This window comes from Halichoerus grypus, chromosome 6, assembly GCF_964656455.1.
Source record: "Halichoerus grypus chromosome 6, mHalGry1.hap1.1, whole genome shotgun sequence".
NCBI lineage: Eukaryota > Metazoa > Chordata > Mammalia > Carnivora > Phocidae > Halichoerus > Halichoerus grypus.
The window spans coordinates 123,273,206-123,296,723 of NC_135717.1; the positions used below are offsets into that span (position 1 = coordinate 123,273,206).

Below are 23,518 nucleotides of genomic sequence, written 5' to 3' on the forward strand. Positions count from 1 at the left end.
TACTTGGATACTGCGTTAGGTTGCGGGATACAAAGAAGAGAGAAATAGTATCTCTGTGCTCAAGAGGCTTAAAGTGATGTCCACCAAGTCTGTTTTCCAACTCATGCTTTTCTCTGGTTCACCCCCTTATTCAATTAGCTGGGTATTTACATGGTATTCTGGGAAGTTGTGCTCTGGGAAGCTATTTGCTCGGTGCCCCCTTGTGTGGTGCAACGCACTGCCAGTGTTCCTAAGCCTTGAGAGAGGCAGTCACCTCTGGTTCTGAAGCCACCACTGCTGGGTTGGTCTTGACACTGACCCAGAGGTAAATGTTGGGCCATGGAAAGAGTCCCAAACTAGGTGTGAGATGGTCTGCACTCAGCCTGACTCCACCACTGACTGGAACTGTGACCTCCCATCAGTGCTTTAGTCTTGCCAAGACTCCATTTTCTCATTCTTCAGATGGAGATAGTACCAGTGGCTCTGCTGACCTCATTGAGCTGTAGTGGGATAAATGCAATGCGTGAAGGTATTCATGTTTGACCATTACAAAGTCCTGTGCGCTTTTTATTGGCTTCTTTATATTTACCCCTGAAGAAGATTGTATAGAACTTACTGCTATGTTTTGACATAAAGAATATTGCTTAACTTTAAGACTTAAAAAATATCTAGTAAGCCAACCAGGAAAGCTTAAATTTGCCTCTAGTGTCAGGCACTCGGACTCAAAAAAAAAAAAAATTAAAGATTTAAATCAAAACTAGACCAAAACTTAGCCCTCTAACAGTAAATAGGACTTTACTGATAAAGCCACTGTAGCCATTTTTCCTGCATGGAATTTGCTAAAAGCAATTTCCTGGTTTTTTTTTTTTTTTTGCAATTTCCTGTTTTTAACCCAAGTAGACAGCCCTGGTCCGCCCCCCCCCCCCGCCCCAGGGGGTTCATTAGCTTGGTGTTCCACAGGCATTGTCTTTCCTGTTATTTGTTTGCAGCATGAAGGCACAACAGATGGGGGAGGTTCAGCCTCACCTTTGTGGTTAATACTTACAATCTTATTAAAGGCTCAAGAAATACATGATCAGCTAACTCCTTGTATCACTAAAAACTGATTTACCAGCATCACATCAAATATTTACCTTGCCCTAAGCTACCAGTAATTACAGGCTGATATTGTTCAGTCTCAAACAAACATAGAGTAATGAATTTCTGCTAATTATTAGGCACTGATGAAAAATGTGGCTTGCCCACTCCCAGCATTATCCTGGGCATCTCATCGTTCCACATGAGGGAAAACTTCAATTGATACGAATATATTCAGTGCTGCTGGGAAGCGCTTCAGTGGTGTCAACCAGAAGTAATTACCAGCGTGTCTGGGAAAGTGATTAAAATGGCTTAAAATTAAGATTTTGCTTTGCTATTTATTTCTATGCAAATATGCCACATTTTTCAACTGACATGGTGTCTCAATTAAAAACCGGCTAAAGTTTTAGAATAACAAGAGATTTTTAAATTCCGCCAAACCACATATTCTAAAAAATAATGATTCAGACCTCAGTTGCAAATGAAACTAATCTTTCTCCTTGTTTTAGATCACTGGGCTTTTTAAAAAGTTACACTGAGGCCCGTTACTGAATCATGCATTTCCTGATGGAAATATTTCTCGAATATTTCAGACACCTTCTTTACTTTGCCATCCCTGTGGTCAAAGACAGGGAGGAGAGCAAGGGTCCTGTCTGTCTGCCTCTCCCTGAGTCAGGTGATGCCTTCATGTGTTTCTCCTATAGTGGGCACCAACGTGGGGCCTCCGGAGGTGACTGATGGTTTTCCATCCTAACTTGGAGGGAGATAGCAAAGAGCACAGACCCTACCATGGCCCCAGACCCCAGACCCCCTGAGTTCCTTTCTTTCTTTGCATTTCTTGTTTCTGTTTCTCTTAACTCTCCAATTTAATCAGATATCATGGAGTGTACAAAAGGTCCATGAGAGAACTTTTAATATTCTCTAATTCTTTCAGGCCCAATCAGAGAAATTAATTATGAACCCAGCTCATCAAAGGCAGTCACAAGCCAATAGGTAGCATGAGTTTTCTCATTCCAGCTTCCCCTCTTCCGTTTGGAAGTGGTGTGCTCTATGTCTGTTCCCTCAGTGGCTATCCTAGCTATGTTAGCTTGTGTTGGTAAAGTCTGAAGTTATACAGAGAGCATTTGTATTATGTCAAAATGCTTTTAGCAACTTAATCCAAGGCAGGAGTAATATGAAAATTCTGGGAGTTAAAAACAAAAATTCTGGGAATTGTAACATCAGTAAGGAAGATTTTAAGGCCAGGGTTATTTTTAAAAATTGCACTAGCGAGAACTCCCAATGACATGGATTCCATCCTCAGTCTTCTCTCCTTCCTCTGTACACACCCCTTGGGCAGACTTGGCAAACCTCCCGTGATTTAACTATCCCTTACATAGGCTAATGCTTTCCAAAGCCACTTCTCTGGTCCAGACCGCTCATGAGATTGGGATTCTTTTGTCTGCTGGATATTGCCGCCTCAAAGTCGGTCTGTCTAGACTAGAACTGCATCTCTTCCTTACCCCTGCCTCCTTTGGGCCAATCACAAACCTGACCATATCCTAAATTCTTAATCTTGATTATTGTGTTACTATCCAGCTAGCTACTGGGGTCAGAAACCAGAGAACTGCCCTTGACTACTAAACATTTGTCATTTCTCCGATTTCTGCTTTCTATTCCTAATTACCTCTCAGTTCTGTCCCTCATGTCCCCAGCATTCCCTCTCTCCATCCCCACCTGGCCCTGCTTGATGCCTCTGTTTTACCTATCTTGCTTGGGCAAATAGTCTCCTAACTCCTGTCCCTGAATTTCCTTCCTCCAGTCCTTTCATCACTTCCTTCCATTCACTATCTTTATGCCTCTTGCCTGATTCAGATTCTTCCATGATTACCCATTGCCTCTAAAGATAGGCGATAAAGATAAATAGATAAAGTTAAGACTTCTAATCATGATGCGGTGGACATCAACTTCTGTCCTCCTCCCCTCCAGGATCCATTCACTCTTTTAGTATCAGTAGCATCATTACTGATTCTGCCTTTATTTAAAATTGGAGCCCTAGTGGAGCCTGAGGCCAAAGGAAAAATCAGTAATACCGATCTTGTCTTTATTTAATATTTTGATACTTTGCTCATCACAGATTTCTTTGCTTTCATTTTGAATTTTAAGACGATTGCATTAAAATATTATTTATCTGGATTGCTGAGGTTTTGGGTTCCCCCTTAAATTTTGTTCCTTCCTCGCCTTACCCTAGCCTGGGCCCTGGGGCGTAATTCTGGAAGCGATGCTGAAAATTTCCATGTGGAGTCTAAGAATGAAGCCAACCCAGCGGAAGGCTGAGAAGAACCTGATCCTTCAGGACCTCATTTGAACCTTGAATCTGGCTGTGCCTGAAGCCTATACCCAGATCTTTCCGTTTTGTGAAACAATAAATTCCCCTTCTTTTGCCTTAGGCCAGTTGGAATTGGGTCTTTGTTCACAAGCAGCAGAAAAGTCCTTGAATGATAAATGGGGAATCTGTGGCTTCTTCTGACATGCCCCCTCCCCGCTTCCCCCCCACCCCCCGCCGCCCCAGTACCTCTCCAGCCTCACACCCTCTCTGATTATCTGAGCATCTGTGCGTCTGTTGCACTCTACCACCTACTGGTCCCTGAACACAATGTCTTTTTGTGCTGTGTTCCTCTGTGCATGGGGCCCTCTCGTCCTGAACATTCTCCCTCCCCACCCCCAGTCTATCTGGTGAAAATCCACTCCTTCTTTAATACAAAGTTTAAATGTCACCTCAGGTGTGCCTGAATAACATCTGTGGTGTTTTTTTTTGTTCCAGGCTTTTTTTTTTCCCCCTTTAAACTTTCAACTATATGAAATAATACCGCATCCAGTTGCCATGCTGTTAAATTCCCTACTCAGTCTATTCTGCTTTGCAGACTTAGAATTTTTATCCCCAAACGATGTCCTAGAAAAATATAATGCAACTTAACTGTGGAAATTAAAAACTTGGAGCACTTCGATGGTAAGTAGTGCCAAATTCTAGATGTCTCTTTAGAGAGATCCTGAGTGCCTTTTCTCTCTTTCTCTTTCTCTTAATACACACTGGCCTGATAATGGAAATTTCGTCTTGTAAAATAAATATGGCATTTAATAACAGAGATGGTGAATGCTGTTTGTTTTTTTTTAATATCTTAGCCAGTCCTAAAAGCCTTATAATTATGGAAAAAAAAATGAACAAAGGAAATAGTTTAGCAGACCCCAGCCTTCTGAGATTTAAATGCCTCTTCCGTGGTATTTCAAATTAAACACAGACTGTAAACTCCCGGGGACAGCGTTTTCCCCTTGTAGCTTCTGCTTTACACTGTTCGCTCTCCAGCATCAGAACAGATGGTACCTGAGCTGCTACACAGAGAAAAGAGTTACCTCTTTACAAGGTTAGAGCCCAGTGTACCATCCCAAATATAATGAATCCACCTTCTTTCCTACAGTTCTGCGTCTTGCACTCGGATTTCTTAGGCTTTCTTAGAAAGAAAGGTAATGAAAACATAAAAAAACAAAAGCAAGCCTGACACTTGAAAGTCATTCCAGCGTCCTCACGGACTGAAGTCTGAGCAGCAGCATTTCTGCCAAGTGATGCGCATGCGCAATCATTCAGGCCCCCAGGTCCCCAGGGTGGCCCCGCAGGTGTCCTGGACTGGCTCTCTGAAGACCCTCCAGACTTCCCCAGAGCCTCCTATCATCACCCCAGGTAATGAATGTGAGGGAAGGCAGGTTCCACCAAGACTTCATGACCTAGGACTTGGCTTCCGGGGAGGTGAGGTGGGGAGAAGGGACAGGGCCACCTTAGGGGATATTTTTCTTGGCTGTGTGTGTATGTGTTCTTTGAGTGTGGTATATACAATGTGTGTTCCTCCGTGTGGTACATGCATTGAGCATGTATGATGTATGTGTGGTGTGTATGTGATATGTGGGACGTATGTGCATGCAATATGTGCTGTCTGTGTACATTCTATGTGTGTCTGGGGGTGTTGTATGTTGCTGTCCGTATGTGCTATGTGCTGTGTGTATGTGGTGTACCTGGTGTGTTTGTGTGGTCTACGTATAGTGCCGTGCTACGTATGTGGGGTCTACGTGTTATATGCGCAGTTTGTGTATGACATGAATGTGTCATATGTGTGCTGTGGGTGTGGTGTGTGTGTCGTTTGAACGTTGTTTGTGTGATATGTGTGTTTGTGGTGTATATGTTTGGTGCGTGTGTGTATGTGTGGTGTGTATGTAGTATGTGGGTGTTCTGTGTGTGCAGTATATTGTGTGTGTGTTTGTTCCATATGCCTTATGTATGTTGTATATTTCTCTGTGACTTTAGGGAATATTTTGAAGTGGCCCCTTCCCAGATGCCTCCTTGTCTCCCTGTTTCTTTGCCACTTACGGGGTCCCCCTTTGCCCCAGCCTGTCATGCTGTCTTCCACATGTATTCAGCTCCCCACTCTGGGGCTCCCTCAAGCCTGCTTTCCTAAAAGAGGCCCATGCTCCAAAAATGACCTCCCCCTCCTGTCTGGGGTAGCCAGGCCTATCAGGGCCGGAGACCCAGGAGCCGTGTTTCTAATGCACTAAGGTTTCCATTAGGGTAGCATTTGCTCTAGGTTTTTGATCTCTTTATCAGGTCAAGAATGTGGATCGATGTTGAATTTTATAAAATTATGGATCGATGTTGGATTTTATAAAATAATTTTTCTGCATTTTTAAGATGGCCACATGGTATTTCTCTTTTAATTCATTAATGTTGTAAATTATACTTATGGATTTTCCAATATTAAACTATGCTTGTGTATTGGGAAAACTTGAAGTGGGTAATAGCATATTGGGGTATATGTTGAAAATATTACTCCACTGTCTTGTGTCAGATTTTTCTTGTTCCTTTTTTATGTTGATTGCTCTTTTTTCCTCTAAGATTTAGAATTTTCTCTTGCTTTTGACATTCTTAAATTGTGCTAAGTGTGAGGTTTTTCTTCTCTCTCCTTTGTGGTAATTTCTGGCACCTTCAATCTATAGCCTTTCCTTTTTTTTTTAATTTTGTTTTGTTATGTTATGTTAGTCACCATACAATACATCGTTAGTTTTTGATGTAGTGATCCACGATTCATTGTTTCCCTGTAACACCCAGTGCTCCATGCAGGACTTGCCCTCCTTAATACCCGTCACCAGGCTAACCCATCCCCCTACCCCGTCCCCTCTAGAACCCTCAGTTTGTTTCTAGGAGGGAGAGATGAACCATGAGAGACTATGGACTCTGAGAATGCTTTTTTTTTTTTTTAAATGCCAGAAAATATATTTTCATTATTTTTTTCAAATATTTCTAATCACCTTAAAATTGTTATCCTTGAGATTTCAACCATAGACAGATATAGGGAGATCTCTTTATCTTCATATTTTCCTTTGTCCAGGATTCCTATTACCTGGATATTAGCACTTGTACTTCTGGCCTCCATTTTTGTGAGTTTTTACTTGACATTTTTTACATCGTTGTCTTTTCCTTCTCCCTTTTGGGAACAGACTGTGGAGACAGTCTGTTCTTTCAGATCTCTGATTTGTCCCCCGGATTTCCATTCTGCCATTTATTTCTTCTATTCCATTCTTTATTTCACTACTATTTTATCCTTCATATTTGTTTGGTGGTGTGGTTTCTCCTCACCCGCAGCTGCCCAGGTCAGCGTTCTCGGCTCTGCGGCCCCTGCCCCGGGGAAGAAGCAAGCTGGGGACCCTCGCGGGGTTATTCGGCAGCCCGGCGGCTCTGATGGAGAGCAGGGTGGAGGAGCAACCGTGCAGGGGGAGTTGGTCCTCACCCGTGTCCCTCGGCTCCTCGCCGCTCTGCCGGATCCCGCTCTGGAGGCCGCCGGGAGCGGGGGGGCCCGCACGGTTCGGCCTGCCGCAGCGGTGACGAGGGTGGCGGTTAGCAGGGCCCGGACTCCCGCAGCCCCGTTCCTGTTTCATCCTCCAGGGCCGCGCAGTGCTGTTCGCTTTCTCCCCGGAGGCGCTGCTCTTCCAGGCCGGAGTCCGCGCGCGCGCTGCCTTAGCGCCTGGGTCCCTCACCTGTTCCTTGGCTCGGCGTCAGCGTGTAACTGCAAACGGCCTTGCCCAGAGGTTGAGACAGGCCTCGGGTCAATTTTTTAAGGCCTCTCCTATGTTAAGAAATGAAGAAATAGCAAAATAAGACCAAAGGAATTGGGCGACATGCCCAAAGTCTACTTTAGATAAACGAACACTTTTAATGTAACACACACACTGATTCTACCTTAAGATGAATTTGGAGACCACATAAGGGATCTCAATCTGGACCCTTTCCTGGACGTGAACTAGCCCTCCTGTTTTCACCTGTGTGAGCCCTGCCCCAGTCTGGTAGAGTCTAGTATTGGGCCACAAAATTAAGTCAGTTGGCTCTCCCTTTTTACTGAGTCTCAGTTGGTCATACTTAAAAAACAGCAACAACAACCAACCAACCAACCAACCCGGGCCCCTCTTTTAATTTATTCTGCTCCTTTCTCTTTAGGGAGCCTGCAGATTTTCCTGGGGGTATAAAAGAAGGCAATCTGAAATTGAGTGTGCCTTTCTCCTGTTAAAGTTCTTTAATTACTGGCAAACAATAGCTCCAAACCAAGATTGCTTCCTGAACTTTCTCTTCCCCCCAGTGAGTTCGTTTGGCTCATGGAAAGCAACCAGGAGATTACTTCTGGATGGCTTGTGGATCAGAGTCCTGGGTCCAGCATCAGTCCTGTCTAACTGGTCATTATCTCTCCCAGGGGGCTAAGGAGGCCTCATGCCAGTAAACACCTGAGTTGGCCGGAATCAAGGACTTTCCTGGGTTTTCAGTGCATCCTGAACCTAGGCCCATGCACTGCTAGTTTGTAATTTCTGAATCTTGTGCTCTGTACTAATAAGGAAATTGAGGCTCAGAGAGGTCATGACAGAGGGAGTGGCAAAACACATGTGCTGAAACCTGGATCCTAAAATATTGGATTTTTTTCCAATCAGATTTTTCTGTGTGTGAGAAAAGATCATTCTAAAGAATTATGTTGGAAGGCCCATCTAATATTCCCAAGTAGATGAGAAAAAGTACAAACTACTCCATATTCTTAAAACTGCTGACTACTAAAATTGTGTCTTGTTGATTTGCTGATAGAAAAAACTCAGGAAAATTTCAGGGAGAAAAAGATTTTTCCTTAGCTCTTACCATTTCTAAACGTTCCAAGTCTAAAAGTTTAATGAGCAAGCAACTTGTATATAATTTGTTTTATATTCCTATATTTAAGCAATGATTTTATACCTGTCTTACATATTGTATAAGTCTTTATCCCCACATTTCTAGTTCTGTCTTAAAGAAACCTCTTCCCCTACACACCACGGTTCCAGAACTTACTCTTCCTTCTTTTCCTTTGTCAAAACCTTTATTCTACTGACGTATCTGATATAATGGGATAAAATAAACTTAAGCTTCCTTTCCCATGTTCCACAAGTTGTTTCCCTTTGGTCTAATGGGTTTCTAATGGGTCAAGTATCTATGAATTAGTGACAAAGGCTTGTGTATATGAAAAATAGGTGGACACAGATGCTTGAATTACAGACAGAGGGTTTTAGGAGAGGACTTGAAGCAGGATTTCTCAATCTTGGTACTATTGACATTTGAACCAGATAATTCCTTGTTGTGGGGACTGCTCTTTGCACTGTAGGATATTTAGCAGAATCCCTGGCCTCTTTTCAATAGATAGTAGATGCTAGTAGCAGTCCTCCCCATGCCCCAATTTATGACAGTAAAAAATATCACAAATGTCCTTGCAGGTGTTTATATGTGTGCACACACAAAATCACCCCAGTTTGAGAACCACTCCCTTAAAGTAGTTTTTTTTCTTGGAACAACAAAACAAAAATGGCAGCATCAGTATATTATTGAGAGCATCCCATGGGGCAGGTGCTGTATTCATAAGATATCTGTGTGTGTGTGTTTGTGTGTGCATGTATGTATGTGGAATTTCAGTGGTTCTCAAAGTGTGGCTCTTAGTTCAGAAGCTTCAGCACATTCTGGCCTCATCTGCTGAATCAGAAACAGGGTGGAGGGGGAGGAGTGGGGCTTGGGCAATTTGAGTTTTAGCAACCCTCCGGGTGATTCTGATGCTTGATTCAGTTTGAGAGCTCGAGAATTTGTGTGTGCATATATATTCTTATACTTTATACTTATTCTTTACATATATATATACATACATATATATATATATATATATATATATATATATATAATTTTGTTTCATATACTTTAGAGATGTTGAAACTGAGGCTCAGAGAGATTAAGTGATTTGTCTCAGAGTACCAGGTAGATAACCATCTTGTCCACCGTAACATTGCTAATACCAGAATTTATACTTAGGGGTGATCGAGTAGTCCAATAAAGAGCATTCTTCTTTCTGCCTGAGTTTTGGTTAAATGAAGAATAAAACAAAGGAAGCAATGGAGGCCAAATAATCACCTCGATTACCTATAAAGGCAGAGTTAGAATATATGGCTTGGTGTGAGAGCCAAAGATGCCCGGTGACTGAGCCCGGGTATTGGAGGGAGTGTCTCCTGTGGTCATGGCAGCCTTGGGAAAACAGTGGAGAGCACTGACTTCCTCACGGATCCTCTTTCCCACCAAGAAACAGGACAGAGCTGAGCAGAGCATGCCCTGTTAAATCTCCTCAAATTACCAGCCAGATCCATCACTCCAGCTCCCCAGGGCAGAGTGAATACAGGGCAGAGAGAGTTTCCGTTAACTCTTGAGCTCCCTTCCTCTAGATGGAATGATTGGGAATGAGAGAAGTGTGCCCCCAGCTGCCCCACCTTGACCTGCTGTAGGCTTTTAACATTTGTGTGGTATTGACTCAGTTTCTCTTCTCTTGCTCTGTTCAATATCTGTCCTGGTTCCTTTTTTGCCGATTGATCTTTCCTGTCAAATGTTATTTAGATTCATACAGTAGCTTTAGACTCATACCAACTAATTGGTGTGTGTGTGTGTGTGTGTGTGTGTGGTGTTGTCAAAAACACATGGGAAACATCCTAGGATCTCTGTTTCCCTTCTGACTGTGCATTTCTTCGTAAGTCACTTAAACTTTATGAGCATTCGTTTTTTCTTTTTTAAAATCTAGAAATGAAGGGGCAGTAATAAGACGGCACAGTTTTCCATGAGAATCAAATTAAGCAAATGCCAATATTAACATGGCTATCTGTCATGTGTACGCCTCTCCATTTCTAAATGATCACTATGCTGACAATAACAATGGTTGTATTATTAGATGCATGATAAAAACTCTACAGGTGTGTTGTAGCTTCCTGGATCATGGGGTGTGGTTGTTTTCTCACAATTTAAAACAATTCAAGGGAACAAAGCAAACCTATTGTGAGAGAGACACGGGGGGAGGAATGTGAGTTGAGTCCAGCAAGGAGGCAGAATAACTCAGTACGTTTGTAGACACTTGGAGATGACAGATAAAGGTGTTACGTGGGTGGGGCCTATGGGGTGGAGCAGTTGGGGTGCTGGTCGCGGGGATGTGTCCTCCTGCTCTGAAATCCCAGCGACTCATTGTTAATGATGACAAAACACTTCACAAACCTTACCACATATGATCACCCCACACGGGAGGAATTATTATACACACTTTATCAATGTGTAAAACAAGGCTTAGGGAAGTTAAAGCTTGCTTAAAATCACACATTGCCTTACAAAGGCAGGACTGGCATTCGAACCCAGGCCTGTGTGACCTACATCTTGTCATCTCTAGCACTGGGCCCTACCTCCTATCTCTCTTATGAGTACTGGGAGGTCATCAGGGCCCAGTGGCTGACTCATACTAATTAAAATGCACATGGGGCTGATTCAGGCACCAAAATGTCAATGTACTAATTTACAATGAGAGAAAACTTCACAGGAACCAGTATGAGCTGTCTTCTTAGGGCCATGGGAGCAGATCAGCTTTCTCTATTCCTTACCAAATCAGTACGTAGGTCAAAATGAAAGGAATTTAGTTATCTCAGGAAAAATCCTTTAGCAATATCTTTCCTGAGCCTCCCCGCCTCCAGGGGTAGCCTTGACTTTGGCCCCATATACTCCCAATGTGTCGGCCAGGGCGTCCTAGTCGAGATGAGCTTTTCCTTTTCTTTTTCCATGGGTGGTTCTGCATATTTTCTGTTGTTTCCCTCTCTCTCTCTCTTCTTTCTTCTCTCTTCCCTTTCTCTCTCTCTCTCTTTCTGTCTCTCTGGATTTTAGGTATTCCACACCTTTCACATGATGATAAACTTTGCTTTGAGGTCCTCAGATTACTTAATTTGAGGAAGTTCTTCATCTATAATGGCTGATGACTTCTCCTGGTAAAAATTGATTTCATTGCCTGACTCTCAAGAGAGAGATCTTATTTCTCCTATTTCCATGATCTTGGGACTTGGCTTTCTGTAGTCGTCCAGTATCAGTGAGAGATTAATGAATAAAATGTAAATACAATTATATAACTCAATTAAGAAAGCATATATACTGTGATAATAATGTTCTATAAATATTAATTCTAGTTTGACAAACTCTATGTGAACAAAGGCACATGTAAGGAAAAAAAATCCAAACATTTATTGAGCTTTTATTAGCACTGATAATTTTGCCAGTTTGCTGTGGTATATTTCTATGAAAGGGTTATAGCTGGTGTTTGTTCTGATTGGTGGGTGATGATGCTATACCGGATGTAAAATATCTTGAATATCACCTTTGGCTTCTACCAGCTTCTGGGTATCGTTCTGGGTGCTTTCACATGTTAGTCAATTGAAGCTTAGAGTATTAAATTCTATTTTCTCCCACAGACAGCTAAAGTTCTGGTACTTTTGAAAGTTTATCCCTCTACGCAAGATCTAAAATAGTTTGAAAGTCAAAAGTCAGACATCAATATATGCATGCATGGCATGCTTGTGTGTGTGTTTATAGGAATACAAAATACATGATAGGTTTAAAGGAAACCTAAAGATTGAAGGGACCTCCAGAGAACATCTGTTCCAATCTATCTGCTATAGAAAGAAAAAGTTCCATATATCTTATTATTACGTGGTGGCCCCTCTGTGACCTAATAAATATATATTTGATCTTTGCCACTAGGTCCTATACAGAGCTCCTAAAATCCTTCTAATTGACTGAATGGCAGGAGTGATAAGAACATTTTACACAGAGCTCTAAATCCCTTGGAAATTCCTGGATGATAGGAATGTCTTTGTTCTAATGAGGTCACCCTTGGTGGGTTCCTGGATAGCTTCAGGATGGAGGCTGGTCACCCAAGACCAAGTCATGATTAGAAGCTTGGAACTTTCAGCTCACTCCTAATCCTCTGAGGAGGATGGAGGCTTGGAGATTGAGTTTAATAATTGATCATGGCTATGTAATAAAACTCCCATAAAAATGCCTGGTCTGTGGGATTAGGAGAGCTTCCAGGTTGGTGAAAATATCCATGTTCTGGTGCACCCCAACTCCACGGGAGCAGAAGCTCCTGCACGCAAGACTCTTCCAGACTTTGCCCTGTTGTACCTCTTCATCTGGCTGTTCATTTGTATACTTTGCAATATCATTTATAATAAACCAGTAAACATAAGTGATGTGTGTCCCTGAGTTCTGTGAGCCAGTAGAGCAAATTATAGAACCTGAGGAGGGGTGTGGGTCCCTGTGATTTGTAGACAAATCAGACAGAAGTGTGCGTAACCAAGGAACCACTACTTGAGATTGGCATCTGAAGTTAAGGGCACCTTATGGGACTGAGCCATTAACCTGTGGGGTCTGTGGTAACTCAGGGTAGTTAGTGTCTGAGTTTAATTAAATAGGGCACCCAGTTGGTGTCTGCAGAGAACTGGAGAATTGCTTGGTGTGGAATTTGTGTCCGAAGTGTTGTGAGTAGAGAAACAGTTTTCCTTTATCACTTGAGGTTCAAAATACTTGAGGGATTGACACCCCACTTGGAGACCCGTTAAGAAGCATTTCTTTATATCCAGACTCATCTCTCTTGCTGAGCTCTTTTATTCTAAGTGCATTCAAAGTACATAGTAGAATTTACATTTTAGGTCCTAAGCTCTGGAAACAAGATTGACATTTGATTGCACAAGAATTTTCTCCATCAGTTTACAATGCAAAGCCTATCATCTAACTTAAATACGGTATTCAAAAGAAGAAATCAGATTTTTAGAGATGATAGGGATGGCTTCTACCATGTGGTGGAATTGCTTGACAGCCTCCCTATTTTCTTTGGAGACAAAACAGCTTTTCTACCAGCAAGAAAGTTTCAGAGGGGATGGTAATAGCCATGGCTATATTTCAAATTATAGTTGATACAGTTTTTTTTCCTTAAACCGAATTTAAGGTATACATTTGTTGATTTAAATTGTCCTCCTCATATTATCTGAATTAAATGGTTAGCTTTTCAAAACACGGGAGACAGACACAGTGTAGGAAGCCTTAATGGGAAATCACAACGTGGAGGAAACAATGTCAGTTGAACTGATATGTGAGCTAGTCAGTCACAGACAAACACCTCTTCTTCAACGCAGTTCACTGAATAGAAGGGCGTAGCTAGAGGTAATGATTCAGGATGTTCTTATTAACGTTTTTATCAGTTTATAAAGGTACTATATGAACACTTCAGAAATTAAAACACTGAAAGTGTGCATACAGTAAAATAGAAAGTGATCTCTACTTTACCTTTATTCTTCCACTCGTGAGGGTAACCACTGTTGTTTGGTATGTATCATTCCAGTTCATTTTTCATGACCTGGTAAATTATGTGCACATTTATCAGTATGTATGTATTTATGTATGCATATTTTATTTGTATCACAATGAAATTTTTCTATATAAATTATTTAGTATATCCTCATTTATATTAAATGTGCTATCAACATATGTGGGATGGCTTTCAAGATGCTGGATATCAGAAAACAAAGGTCAGGGATCCTTGAAAAACAAGAAGCAACTGAGGTGAGTTCTGTGATTGCCACAGCTTCTTGCATTTTGCTTCTGTTCAAATCTTTAGGCCATCTGCTATGCTAAAGATATATATACGATTGATATTTCGAAGGATGTGTAAGAGAATAATTTTATTATGTTGAGTGGAGAAAACCTTTCTTGTGTGGCATGGAAAGCAGAAACATGAGAAGATAATCTAAAACCTCTGTAGGGTGAAATACATCACAAGCAAACTTAACGAACAAAAATGTTGTCCAGCACAATGCTGGAGTCTATGGCTCACCTTTAAATGCTTTAGGGCTCAGGGGCGCCTGGGTGGCTCAGTTGGTTAAGCGACTGCCTTCGGCTCAGGTCATGATCCTGGAGTCCCGGGATGGAGTCCCACATCAGGCTCCCTGCTCAGCAGGGAGTCTGCTTCTCCCTCTGACCCTCCCCCCTCTCATGCTCTCTCTCTATTTCATTCTCTCTCTCAAATAAATAAAATCTTAAAAAAAAAAAAAGTTTAAATGCTTTAGGGCTCAGATCTGGGCACTCTTCTCCTCTTAGTTCCATGACTTGAAACACATTTGTGCTGTTGACTTCCAAATCTATATCTCCAGTCCAACTTTACATACAGTTTTTACTCGATACTCATTTTGGGCATTTGGATGTCTTACAAGCATATAAGACTTAACATGTTCAAAATGCTTGATTCCCAATTCCTTGCACCCATCTCCAAGTCTTTTCTCTTCCATGCCACTCCATGTTCATTTGAGTAAATGATACATTTACCTATGTGCTTAACTAAAATATGTAGTGGTCATTTTTGATTCCTATCTCTCCTCATGCCATCTGCCAGCAAGTCCCACTGGTTCTATCTTCAAGACAGATCCCAAATCCAATCCCATTTTTTCTCTGTTTTCACTGCTCAAGTGGCATCTTCACTTACTTAGACTATGGTAATAGCACCTAATTGTTCTCCTGACTTCTGTTCTCTTGCTTCATTACCCATTCTGCAGAACAGTGAGAGTAACAGTCTCAATGTTAATTCAAGTCACTCTACTTGCTTAAAAACTTTTAGTGATTTCCCATTGGATATGTCAAAATACCATTTGTCTATCTGCTTTCTGTGTTAGAACATTTTGTTGTCATGCCTTGTCTGGGATTATTTCCTATCTGTTATCTTTGCCTCTGCTTTTATACTTTTTTGGTCCTTGTCAGTCACCTTATTGGGATTTAAGAGAGAGGGGCATTTATAAACGCCAGTTTTCAATTCACTATGTTTATCCAGTCCTTTGATTTTTTTGCTTATCGTCCTTCCCAGCCCCCAGTATAAATGTCTTAAAGGTAGAGACTTTGGCTTCCTTATTTTGTACTGGCCTCTAACAGTGCCTGGCAGAGAGTAGGGGCTTAAACAACATTTGTTGAATGAATGGATAAAGGAATTTCATAGGTATGGTTACCTAGAACTACAGGCCAATATCTCTGATGAACATAGATGGAAAAATCCTCAACAAAATACTAGTAAACCAAATCTAACAATACATCAAAAAAATCATTCACCATGATCAAGTGGGATTTATTCCCAGGATGCATGGGTAGTTCAATATTCTCAAATCAATCAATGTGATACATTGCATCAACAAGAGAAAAAAATAAAAACCATATGATCATTTTAATAGATGCAGAAAAAGTACAACATCTATTCATGATAAAAGCTCTCAATAAAATAGGTTTAGAGGGAACATACCTCATAATAAAGGCTGTATATGAAAAACGCACAGTCAACATATACTCAATGGTGAAAAACTGAGAGGTTTTCCCCTAAGGTCAGGAACAAGACAAAGATGTCCTCTCTCACTACTTTTATTTAACACAGTACTGGAAGTCTTAGCCACAGCAATCAGACAAGAAAGAGAAATAAAAGCCATCCAAATTGGTCAAGAAGAAACAAAGTTGCAGATGACATGATGCCATATATAGAAAACCCTAAAGACTCCACCAAAACACCACTAGAGCTGATAAATGAATTCAGTAAGGTTGCAGGATACAAAATCAATGTAATGAAATCTCTTGCATTTTTATACACTAAAGATGGAGCAATAGGAAGAGTTATTAAGAAAAACCCCACTTGTCTGGGGACGCCTGGGTGGCTCAGTCGGTTAAGCGTCTGCCTTCGGCTCAGGTCATGATCCCAGGGTCCTGGGATCGAGTCCCGCATTGGGCTCCCTGCTCCGCGGGGATCCTGCTTCTCCCTCTGCCTCTGTCTCTCTCTCTGTCTCTCATGAATAAATAAATAAAATCTTTAAAAAAAAAAAAAAAAAGAAAAGTCCCACTTGTCTGAATTGTGCAAGACTGTTGAATCTCAGATCTGTACCTCTGAAACAAATAATGCAATATATGTTAAGAAAAAAAAAAAAGAAGGTAGTAGGAGGGGAAGAATGAAGGGGGGGAAATCGGAGGGGTAGATGAACCATGAGAGACGATGGACTCTGAAAAACAAACTGAGGGTTCTAGAGGGGAGGAGGGTGGGAGGATGGGTTAGCCTGGTGATGGGTATTAAAGAGGGCACGTACTGCATGGAGCACTGGGTGTTATGCACAAACAATGAATCATGGAACGCTACATCTAAAACTAATGATGTAATGTATGGGGATTAACATAACAGTAAAAAAATTAAAAAAAAATCTAAAAAAAATTATCATAAATAAGATATTTTAATGGTGAAAAAATGCAAAAGTAATTTGATCTTCTAGTCCTTAAAAAAAAAAAAAAAGAAAAATCCCACTTGTAATTTCACCAAGTAAAATGTCTAAAAAGAAATTTGACCAAAGAGGTGAAAGACCTGTATTCTAAAAACTATAAAACATTGATGAAAAAAATTGAAGATGACACAAACAAATGGAAAGACATTCCATGTCATGGATTAGAAGAACAAATATTGTTAAAATGTCCTACTATCCAAAACAATCTACAGATTTAATGGAACCCCTATCAAAATACCAATGGCATTTTTCACAGAACTAGAATAAACAATCCTAAAATTTGTATGGAACCACAAAAGACCCCAAATAGCCAAAGCAATCTTGAAAAAGAAGAACAAAACAGGAGATATCACAATTCCAGATTTCAATTATACTACAAAGATGTAGTAATCCCAACAATACGGTACTGGCACAAAAATAGACACATAGATCAATAGAACAGGATAGAGAGCCCAGAAATAAACCCATGGTTATATGGTCAATTAATCTTTGACAAAAGAGTCAAGGATATGCAATGGGGAAAAGACGGTGTCCTCAACAAATGGTGTTGGGAAAACTGGAAAGCTACATGCAAAAAATGAAACTGGGCCACTTCCTTACACCATACACAAAAATAAACTCAAAATAGATTAAAGACCTAAATGTGGGACCCAACAATAAAAATCCTAGAAGGGAGCATAGGCAGTAATTTCTCTGATATTGACCATAGTAACATTTTTCTAGATATGTCTCCTAAGGCAAGGGAAACAAAAGCAAAAACAAACTATGAGGACTCCATCAAAATAAAAAGCTTCTGCACAGTGAAGGAAACAATCAACAAAACCAGAAGACAACCTACTGAATGGGAGAAGATATTTGCAAATGACATATCTGATAAAGGGTTAGTATCCAAAATACATAAAGATCGTATGAAACCCAGCACCCCAAAAATGAATAATCCACCTAAAAAATGGGCAGAAGATATCAGTAGAAATTTTCCCAAAGAAGACAACCAGATGTCAATGGACACATGAAAAGATGCTCAGCGTAACTGATCATCAGGGAAATGCAAATCAAAACCACAATGAGATATCACCTCACGCCTGTCAAAATGGCTAAAATCAAAAACAAGAAATAATTAGTGTTGGCGAGGATGTGGAGAAAAAGGAAACTTGTGCACTGTTGGAGGGAATGCAAATTGGTGCAGCCACTGTGAAAGACAGTATGGAAGTTCCTCAAAAAATTAAAAATAGATCTATGCTACAATCCAGTAATTGTACTTACTGGTTATTTACCTCAAAATGACAAAACACTAATTCAGAGGGATACACACACCCCTATGTTTATTACAACATTATTTACAATAGCCAAACTATGAAAGCAGCCCGTGTCCATCAATGGATGAATGGATAAGGAAGATGTGGTATATACATACAATGGAATATTATTTAGCCATAAAAAGAATAAAATCTTGCTATTTGCAATGACAGGGATGGATCTAGAGGGTGTAAGACTAAGTGAAAAGAGTCAGAGAAAGACAAATACCCTGTGATTTCACTCATATGTGGAATGTAAGAAACAAAATGTATGAGCAAAGGAAAAAAAAAAGAGAGAGACAAACAAAGAAACAGACTCTTAACTGTAGAGAACAAACCGGGGGGCACCAGAGCAGAGGTGGCAGGGGATGGGTGATATAGGTGAAGGGGATTAAGAGTACACTTACTGTTGAATCCCTATATTTTACACCTGAAACTAATAGAACAGTGTATGGTAATTATACTGTAATTAAAATAAAAAATAAAAAAAATAAAGTCTACAGTTCATGGTTTTTAGTATATTGGCAGAATTGTATTATCCCTTACATGATGAAGTTAAAACATTTTCAATAACCCCCAATAGAACCCTATAAGCAGTCCCTCCCTACTTCCCCCAATCCCTAGGCAACCACTAATCTATATTCTTTCTCTGTGAATATACCTATTCTGCATATTTCATGCAAATGGAATTATGCTATATTTGGTCTTTGGTCTAACTCGATTCTTTCACTTAATGTAACTTTTTCAAAGTTTATTCATGTTATAATATGTATCAGTACTTAATCCTTTTTTGGCCATATAATATCCTATTGTACCGATAGATCACATTTTACTTATCCATTCATTAGTTCATGGACATTTGGGCTGTTTTCACTTTTTGGTTATTATGAATAATGCTGCTATGAACATTGAGGTACACATTTTTGTGTGGGTGTGTTTTCATTTCTTCTGGGGATATGCCTAGAAGTAGAATTGTCATTTGGTAACTCTATGCTTAACTTTTTGAGGAACTGCCAGACTGTTCTCTAAAGTACCTGCACCATTTTACATTCCCACCAGCAGCATAGAAGGGGCTCAATTTCTCCATATTCTCTTATATTCACACTTGTTATTCTCTGTCGATTTTGTTACAGTCGTTCTTGTGGTTATAAAGTGGTATCTCTTTATGGAACTTTGTAATTTTTCACTCAAACAAATAAATGTTTGCTAAGTACCTAATATACGCCACACACTGTGTTGTAAAAGATTCAAATACAAATGCATCAAGAACCCGGCTTCCTACAGGGATGACAAACACGTGGCCTTTGAGCTGGATCTTCCTGTCCCCTTTTCAGTTCTTGCTCGGTAACCTCTTCTTTTTTTTTCTTCCCCCCGCCTCTTTCATTCATAGCTAAATACAATCTTTATTGTGACTGAGGAGTATGAATAGTGCTAGCGAAATATCTGCATTAAGGAGCAACTGGGTGGCTCAGTCCGTTAAGCATCCGACTCTTGATTTCAGCTCAGGTCATGATCTCAGGGTCGTGAGATCAAGCCCCGCATTGGGGCTCTGCACTCCCCAGGGAGTCTGCTCAGGATGGGATTCTTTCTCCCTCTTCCTCTGCCCCTCCCCATGGCACTTTGTCTCTCTCTCAAATAAATAAATGAATCTTAAAAAAAAAAAAAATTCTGTATTAAGCTAAAAGGGAATCTTCATATTCTTAAGTGAAATGAGAAATAATTAGACCCCACAAGTACTCAAATTCTCATCTGAATAGCCACAACACATTTCTTTCTACTTCCAGGGATGACATTCCTTTCTCCATTTTTCTGTCAAACTTCTGCTCATCCTTTGATGAGCAAGGGCTCATCCTCCTCTGCAAGGACTGTCTTGACCTCCCCAGGAAGTTGTGCTCCTTTAGCGACTAGGGCATATCTCTAACCGGCTCATTCTCTTTGTTTTCTTGTCCCTTCCAGGCTTGTGTAGTTTCTTGGAGACAGGCACTCAATCTCATGGTACCCAGTATATTCTTGTTAAATGACTACTTACTCAAACTGCTTTTCTTTAAGCATCAACATTCAAGATAAGTAAAAATTGACAATTTACTTTGGAATGGATTGCTTTTATCATTTTCTATATTGTTAATTGCAAGAATTGCAAAAGTATTGCTGTTTTCCATATTTCCTGTGGCACTGCAGTTTTATCATAATTTAAATACATATCTATGAATTGTTTTGGCACCAACCCATCGTTTCTGATATTGTTTCTATAGTTCAAATTCTAACAAAGATTTTGAACACAACTCGGTTGTAAATACAGAGGTCCTTAATAGTTAAATCAGGTGTTGAGCATGGTATCTTAGTAGAGAAAGGAGAAGCTAATTTGCTGGTACTGGTGGTCCTTTAGTCCCAATAGTGAAAGGGTGCACTGGGAATGGCATTTTACCTGGCAAATTTCAAACTGAAGTCACTGTCGTATAGAGCATTTCTGAGGATAGATGTGACCTTGGGCAAGTCGCCAGTGCTCTTTGGATTCCATCTCCCTCATCTGTAAAATGAAAGAGCTGGATGAGGTGACTTCAGAGGACTCTTCCAGCTTTAATAGGTTCAGTACATAAAAGCCAAAGTCACTATGTTAACTTGTGATCTTTCATTCCAGGTTTAAGATCTTTTGTTTTAATAATTGATTCTTCATTCCTCAAACAGACTCATAAAAGCACTACCCAAGGTAAAATCTGACTTCAGCTGAATTGAGGTTAGAGCCTGCTACAGAGAATTGGAGCTGTTGGAGATCTTCCATTTATCCACCAGAGGTGCTTCCTCCAAGTTTATCCTTGAAGTCATTGGACGACTGACAAGAGTAATTAAATCCAAGTGTACATGTCACCCGGTCTGCTTTTCCATAATAAAAGTCAATAGTTCTTTTCCACGAATGGACTATATTGTTATATTTATCTCATCCAGGAAAGGGCATTTTAGGGATGTTAACTAAATAAATTACAAGTTTGTAGCTAAAGATTGGGGTTCTGGAGAAGATGGAAGTGCTGGGTATCAAATGATATGCCTCTGATATCACCGGCATTTCCAGGACCTGTTAGAAACTTTCCTTTAACACTGTGACCTCAGGATTAAGGGCCTTTGAGGTGTTTGTATCTGCCTTCTGTTTTCCTCTGTAGGAAGGGGAAGGCTAATTTGAATTATGGTGGTTTTCTATGTTTTGTTAAACTGCTAATTGTACTCACTTCTTCCCTGAGGAAGGTCCTGGACTTTGTCTTGGCAGATGACAGTTAATTTGTCAAAATGTTTGGATGCTTCATCTAAACAAGACTAAGGCTCTGTCTATACACAGATAAATTTTCTGGAAAAAAGATGGCACCCAGTCAGGCACTAGGCTCTTTGGAGAAATACATGCTAGTGGCCATATGCATTTTGGTTCTTTGACTCAGTGAAACCGTATCTGTAGAGTAGCCTGAAGCAGCATTTTCGAATTTTCACAGGTGGCCGTTCTTGGAGCATTTTTATTTTTCTAGAGTCTTTAGCTTTGGGCACTTTTGGAAAAGTCAAGGCACAGTGGGATTCTTCCTCTAGGTACTGAGCTCCCCAAGTCAGAGGAGTTTGGGAGGCGGTGGGCTAAATGTAGCCCCATCCAGAGCCCTCCGGGGCCTCTCAGGCACAGGGGCAGGTTCAAGTTCCACAGTCTTTGTTTTTTCTAAACAGAGTTGTCACCCCCCAGTCCTCCAGGTGGACTGTCCAGCCCTGCCCCTCCTGTCCAGCCCCTGTGACTGCTGATCTCCCCACCTCTCCCCAGGGAGATGGGCACATTGGATCTTGCTAGTGCTTTCCAGTGTCACTCTGTATATCCTGGAGGTCTCAGACCCAGATAATAAAACAGGATAGGTGTGAGCTGTGTTTTCATAATACTACTCTAACCAAGAGTATTTGATTTGGTCTGTGTGTGTGATCACAGCTCATCTTTTCTGGTACATATACATCTGTTTTTCATATCCTGAGAATCTTACCTCAGTTAATGTGGCTTTTTAAAATTTTTTATTATTTATTTTTTTAAAAGATTTTATTTATTTATTTGACAGAGAGAGACACAGCGAGAGCAGGAACACAAGCAGGGGGAGTGGGAGAGGGAGAAGCAGGCTTCCCGTGGAGCAGGGAGCCCGATGTGGGGCTCGATCCCGGGACCCTGGGAATGTGGCTTTTTCTAGTCCTGCTCTCTGGATGCCAAATCCCCACAAAAATCAGTTCTTATTCCTTTATACCTTTTCCTTCTCATGTAATTGGTGGCTTGATTTCTAATTCTTCCCCAGAATTGCATTCAGGTGTCCCATGGTTCAGGGTAGTGTTCTTCCATAAAAGAAAACAACAAATAATTTGAAAGTGAAGTTTTTCTGATGCACACAAACACACACACACACACACACTGGGGTAGGGAGGGTTTGTGTCTTCCGTTCTCTGAATGCATTAAAGTTTTGTTTAGCTGACCTGTATTTCCATGTAAGGCCATAATGGAAGTCCTCTATAGGGCTCACTGGACTAGGTTCTTTATTTTCTATCATCTCATTCTTCTCTGCAACAACCCTGTAAGGCAGGTACTACTAGTGTTCCCATTTCACAGACAAGAAAACTGAGGACCAGAGAGGTTGTAACTTGGTCAGGTTCACACAGCCAGTAAATGTATATCCAAACTGGCATCTGTCTCACTCCATATCCGTGTGTTTAACCACTGTGTTCACTGCCTATGCATCTACTGAATCCCTCAGAAACCTTGAGCCCCCCTTTTCTCTCACCAGTTGACGCTCGCTTTCTGCAGGGGGGCCTGAGTGGTGGGACACAGGAAGATGACTGGTGTACAGACTTTTACTTCCCATCCTCAAGATCCATTGATCTCTTTGGGCAGGTTTCCTGCTGCTAACACTTCTGCTGCCCCTCCAATTTCTCTTTTTATTACTTTGCTTATTTTACTTTGAATGTATCACCAATTAAATCTTCCAAGGGGGAGGGCGCCTGGGTGGCTCAGTTGGTTAAACGTCTGCCTTCGGCTCAGGTCATGATCCCAGGGTCCTGGGATCGAGCCCCGCGTCGGGTTCTCTGCTCAGCAGGGAGCCTGCTTCTCCCTTTCACTCTGCCTGCCGCTCCCCCTGCTTGTGCTCTTTCTCTCAAATAAATAAAATCTTTAAAAAAAAATCTTCCAAGGGGGATAGGGAGTGAAAAAATGACCTTTCAGGTGTTGAATCAAATTTCAGATGTTGGCAACAGCCTAACAAGAGGAGAGAAAAGAGTGTGAGGGTTGGTTGGTCACTGGATTTGTGAAGACAAATCACAATTTGTGGCTTAATTTTAGACCTTTCCACTCTATGGAGACATCTCTTTCAGAGGTCACCAGTTAGATACAGAATACTTACCACCGTGTGCCAGGCCCTCGTCATTATGGCACCAATCAACCATATTTAATTTACAGCCCA

At 40.9% G+C, this 23,518-nt stretch overlaps 1 long non-coding RNA gene across 2 annotated transcripts in view; it reads left to right on the forward strand.

The window, feature by feature from the left end:
* The window catches only part of LOC144382390 (uncharacterized), a 235,321-nt gene that overhangs the window by 180,221 nt on the left and 31,582 nt on the right, over window positions 1-23,518 (forward strand). Inside the window, exon 4 of one of the 2 annotated variants that reach the window (XR_013449243.1) lies at window positions 20,751-20,977. The exons of the other annotated variant lie outside the window; for it this stretch is intronic. This is a non-coding gene — a long non-coding RNA (uncharacterized LOC144382390). Of the gene's footprint in view, window positions 1-20,750; window positions 20,978-23,518 lie in introns of those variants that run through there. 2 annotated transcript variants of the gene reach the window in all.